Consider the following 6138-nt stretch of genomic DNA (forward strand, 5'->3'; position numbering starts at 1 on the left):
TCAGCAGGGAATTCCACTCCACTGGGTCCTTAACCTCCACTGGTGTCCCTGTCCAGTAATTGTCTCCCTTTTGTTCACACACTTCCTAGAAATTCCCACAACTTGAAATTCTTGGGAATACCCAAGCTGCCTTCATTCTCAAATGCTTCCTCTACACTCTTGCCTATCTGGCTCTCTCTTAGGGATGTTCTCTAGCCCCCACACTCACAATAGTATAGGGTTTCTTGAAAGTCCCTCTTGCTATGTGATCATGACTTTCTGGAGGGCTAGCTGTGTGTCTACACAACCCACGCCAAGTTTTTCTGATGCATCACCTGCAGACCACAACCGTCACGAAATTGGCACATCGCTTTCCCCTATAGTCCAGATATGATGCAACACTTCTTCTGCATGTGGTAGTACTGACGCATCACCACCCAAAGGACTCAGGAACTGACACATCACTGCGTTTTCTGATGTTTCCCTTCTCTGCAGCTGTTTTGCCTTTTGAATTTTGACACATTTGAAGTATTTTGTGTAAAATCACTGCGTCCATAGAGTTCTTTGGACAGAATTGCTTGAAATCTTTTAAAAGTCATTTTTTGAGTTGTGTATGTTGGATATTTGTTGTTTTGGTCTTGCTTGACTTAGATAAAGATACTTTATTTTTCTAAACTGGTGTGGCGTCTATTTGTAGTATTTTCTCTGTGTTACTGTATGTAATGTACAAGTACTTTGCAAATTGCTCTGAAATAAGCCTGACTGCTAGTACCAAGCTACCAAGGGGGGTGATCAGGGCTTATCTGGGTGTGTAACTCCCTTATCCTGACTAGACGGAAGGATTCCGACTTGGACTGGGTGCCAGCCACTCCCAACTATAGACCCCCATTGCTAACACACAGCTGATGTGATATATGAACAAGGACCAACTCTAACACTGGGGTAGAAAAGATATTGCCATTGCCTTTGGCCATTTAAGACCAGTACATGTTAGTTATACCTCAGTGAGTGATGGGTGCATGAGGGTGGGAGCTGGCATCAGCTGACTCCCATCACCATGCCCACATGGAGCATATCAGCCAATGCATAACAGAACAGGACGCAGGAACATGCTTTCTTATTGTGTATGGTGGACTGGGTGCAACTGTGCTAATGCCACCCCTTGTGGCCATACGACTAGTCTGTGCCTTCAGCCACACAAAAGGCAGTCTAATTTTTGTGAATTTCTTCCAGAGTAGCTAGCCCTTTTTTTATTTACTGAATCTGCACTTTGTGGGATTGGCAAACTTTGTCTGCTTCCTCTAAGCTAATTGGACACAAGCACTTTATAGCATTTGTTTGTAAAAGGACAAGTCAGAACTCGTTACACACTCTTTAATGGCAAGATCTGGCAACGCTAAAAGTGACATACCTTAGTCCTAGACAGAAGAAAGTATTAACCTATAGTAGATTATTTGCATCTCTATTCCAAAGAGGCCACGGATAGAACCAGCAGACCTAGATTTGTTCTCTAAAGTGAGCTTTCCAAGGAGGATATGTGCAAGCAGAGGAAGACACTTCATCACACTTAGAAGATTTTTTCCAAGGATAGGATAAAGATTCAACAGACTTTGTACTTCCACACTTTTCTCCGTTACACGTGTAAAAAAAAGAAAAACTCTTATTCATATGAGCTAAAGGTGAAGTAGATAGGATATAATTGCAAAATACAGTCATTGTAGAGCCTCAGATTGTCTGTTCGTTTGTTCAGTGTTCATGTTTTTTTTAACCTGTCCATTTAGTGGATTCATTTTTCTTTGTCTCTTTTGACAAATGTCCCCTGTTTTGTAACACGTGCTAACCCTGGCTTCTATGTACCAGGTACCAAAGAGACCCTGTGGTCGTTCCTTGTGACCCACGTTAAAAGGAATTATGCACTTGATCATTTCTTGCTTTCATTGCAACAAATGAAACTCTCCAACAGATGGGGATATTTCCTGCTTTGCTGTAAGGTGCCTTGGAGGATGCTCTTGTAATCTGACATTTTGTTGTACAGTATTTGCTAGTAATTAAGAAACGGCTTTCTAGCTCCGTGGTGGGTTGCTGCGCTAACTCCAGTGGCACCGTTTTAATAAATACGTTTTTTTTGCAACAGATATAAATCATTTCTACCATACAATTCTTTTATTTTAGTAAATACACTTCTCTATAATTAGAGAAAAACATATATATATATTCATTTATCACTGCTGCTCTGCTAAGGGTCCTGCTGGTCCCCATTCTGAAATATGGTGGCACTTGAGCCCAACAGTTTCAAATCCAGCTGGCAGAGAAATAAAACTATTCCGTGATATTAATATGTGCTCTGAGTGCTGCCTTTATAAAATGCTGACATTCCAGGAGATGAGTTTATTACCTAGTCCTCTTAGCATTGTGGAAAAGCAATTTCTGGAACTGAGTGGATGAGTAAACACTCCAAGATATGCCACTGTCTGTGTGTGGGTAAATATGTACTGCTGCAAATGATTTTGTTGATCTGCAGGCAATGAAACTCAAACACAAATCCCTGTGGATTTGTTTTCAGAGCCTATCATACTGTCGCCGATGATGTTCCAGCTACCTATGTCTTACAATGACACTTATGAGGATTTCCATCTATCGTTTAGACCAGAGAGGGAGCAATGGGCCTGTCTACCATCAACCACGTTGAAATCCCACTCTACTTTATATGTTGCAATGTGAACTTTCTGCTAGAGTGCATCATTATTTCCACTTGAAAAAAAGTGGTGGCAATCCAGCAGTACCAATTGATGACTGCTTTGAAATCTGTCCCATTAAAAGATTTGCACATACCAGACGCCATTCGCAGTGTTTAGCGTACCCCATTTACAGCATTGTGGGCCAGATGAGGACCATCCACTTTTGCAAGTCGCAAAGTGCGTCGAATTGTGACTCGCAAAAGTGAATGTGCAAAAGTGTCTCCGAAACTGTTTGCTATTCCCAATGAAATCGCAAATTGCATGCCTCATTAAAAATCATGAGGCAAGTGCAATTTGTGACCCAATTTGCGAATGGCTAGCACTCCCAGGGATGGTGGCCTGCTAGGGTCAGCAGACCACCATGTCTGTGACTGATTTTTTAATAAAGCAGTTTTTTTTTTTAATGCAGCCTGTTTTCAAAGAAAATGGGATGCGTTTACAAAAGAAAAAAACTTTTCAGTTTTCTTTTTTAAGGGTAGGCAGTGGTCCCTGGTCCCACTGCCTGCTCTCAAAAAATATTTTCGCAAACACTCACAAAGGGGAAAGGGTCCCTGATTGCGACTTACTTGAAGTAGGTGGTAAACTGCAGGTGTTTTGCGGCCACAAATGAGGTTGCAAAAGAATAGTACATTGCATTGAGACTCGCTGTTAGGAAGAGACGCCCCTTCCTAATAGCGAGAGTCACAAACGTTATTTTGCGAGTCACTGACTCGCAAAATAGTGTTTCTAAATGCCAGGACCCAGTTTTGCTGCCATAAACGAGCCTTTCGCCTGTTTCCAACCACAATACGGTCGTACATCTGGCCCTTGCGTATTAGTAGTGTTTTCGGACATCTAACATTTGCAATGGTTGTAAGTCAGAATATAGATAACAAAAATACCATCTAACAAAAATATCATGGCCTAAGTCTCATTTCCAAAAATATTGCTCTATTGGGTGTTGATTTTCTAATATTAATTGCAATTGAGCAATATTTTATGCTAAAGATGTTTTAAACACAATATTTTTGTCAGACAATATTTATGTCACAATACTCTGGGCCATACTGTTGTAATACAGCACAAAACGTAAAGTCTTGGGAAAAAGAGCTACTAAAAGAGTTTCTTCAATTCAATACCTCTGTATGACACTAGAGATGGTTAGAACTTATGCATATTGTGACCACCAGACTTGGCTAGTAGAGACCTCCCTTGTGGCTAGTGCATCTAACTACTGGTAGCGCCCTCTCAGCCATCTCTGTCTTACTGCCCTAGAAAGAATGCGGAGATAATCTCAGGCAATCAGAATGCTTAGAATGATGCCACTCAACCTTGTTATGTGACTGCAGTCTCTGTTAAGGTGTAGGGACCCAAGTCAAATAAAAGCAATGGACATATCTCTAAATGTATTAGGTCACATTAGAGGCATGCCGGTGATAGCTTTATTTAACGTGTTGTTAGGAATTATTAAAAACTGCTAAATTGGCATACATTTCATTATGTCTGTGACCGGCAATTGTGTGCTGCGCAGATACATACAGATATAGCCAGAGAAGGGGTTAATAGCATTTAAGTGTATGCTGTGGGGCAGGCATATATATTAAAAGAATCATGCGGTCCACTGCATCAGTCACCTTGCTGCACTGCGTGAGAGGGAAAGGGCAGCAATGAGCAGTTTCCACCATGCCTGTTCCTGTGCTGACACACAATGTTCTGCCTAGCACCTACGCAGGCACCTTTGCACCACGGTGCAAGGGTGCCTGCGGTATAAGCAGGATTGTTTTTTCGCAGTAAGGGACACCTTCCTGCATAAAAACAATCCTAGGAGGCATTTTCCTCTTCCTATGTGTGGTGTAGAATGCAGCACATATAGAAAGAGGAAGCAGCGAGTAGACATTAATATATTTCTCCTTGTTATGCGTCACGTGGGTAGGCTTAGCATTTTGACACATTCCGAGATCTACCAGTAATGGTAAATCTGGGAAGGCAGCAAAATCCATGGGTGGATGCGTGGGAACAATTGGACATACAAATACCTAGGCAACTAATTATTTACTGTACTGCAATATACTTCACAATTGCTAATTCATTTTAATGAAGGCCAAGCATAGACATGAAGGAAAAACGAAAATACTTTTTATTATGTGCATGCCAAATATCTCTAAAAACAATGATATCCAATGTTTATAAGATTACATGACAAGTTAAAAACAAGATAAATTGAGACCAAAATACCTCTCATCCCAACAGATACACCATGGTCAAAGCAAAACCTTCATGACCTGAATGTGGAAATATAATATGGTGCTGCTTGTTAATTTAGAATCATATCTTACAATGATTGGAACAAAATGTTTTTTTCATATGTTAATACAATGAATCAAGGAATATCTCAGTAAATATACGCAATCTGAGATAAATTGTTGTGGCTTTAATTTTTGCTGAATCTTCGTGAAAACGAGTCACCAACCAGCACCATCTTCCTAACCCATGTAATGAGTGATGTAATATGTGACGTCATCAGCAGTGCATTGCGGGCACACAATTTATATTTAGCTCAACTAACTATAACAGGCGAATTTCAAAGGTTTTATATGAGTCAAATGTCCAACTAACTATAACATCCCTGACACCTATGGTTTTGTAGTGAATTTCAATGGTTTTTTAAATGCTAATTCCTAACTATAACGTCTGTAAAACCTATGTTTTTTCAGTGAATTTCAAAGGTTTTTTAAATGTTAATTACATATTTTAATATTTATAAAACCTATATTTTTTCTAATTTTTTTTCTAATATATTGGAACTCTGTTATCCTTTTTTTGAACTTTAAAAATTATGTAATGCTTTATATCTTAAAAAAAAATGTATATCATTTTTATTTTTTTGAAAACTAGAGTCCCGTACCGGTAGTCTACCAAGCTTCGTCAGCACCAGATTCCTATCCGCCATATTGCTTAACTCGTAAATGATGCGCATTTCATATTCGACGGGTTCGTGGCACTGCGTCCCGCATAACAACATATACGTATGCGGTCGCGCCAGCTGCTACTTTCGTATGCGATGGGTACGCAGTACCAAGCCGTGCGTCACATCATGTATGTATAGGGTCACGCCCGCTGGGCGTTGCGTATGCGACAAGTGCACACTGCCAGGCCCTGTGTTACGTCATAGATGTATAGTGTCACGCAGGGTACGCCATGCCCTCATTTTTTTATCTCTCAAACTATATCTAAATAACTCTGAAGTGTAAGCAAGTGTGAGCAAGCGATAATCTAAAATATTTTAAACATTTATATATATCTCTAACTGTATTAAACTTATATTATAGTAAATATATTTTCTCAAAATCATGTCGAGTGCGGTCTCCTTGCGCGCTGGGTGCACGATTGCCATGTGACCTTAAAAAAAAGCATTTGATTACTTCATAAAATTTCTCATTGT

The sequence above is a fragment of the Lissotriton helveticus genome, chromosome 2_2, assembly GCF_964261635.1.
Source record: "Lissotriton helveticus chromosome 2_2, aLisHel1.1, whole genome shotgun sequence".
Taxonomy (NCBI): domain Eukaryota; kingdom Metazoa; phylum Chordata; class Amphibia; order Caudata; family Salamandridae; genus Lissotriton; species Lissotriton helveticus.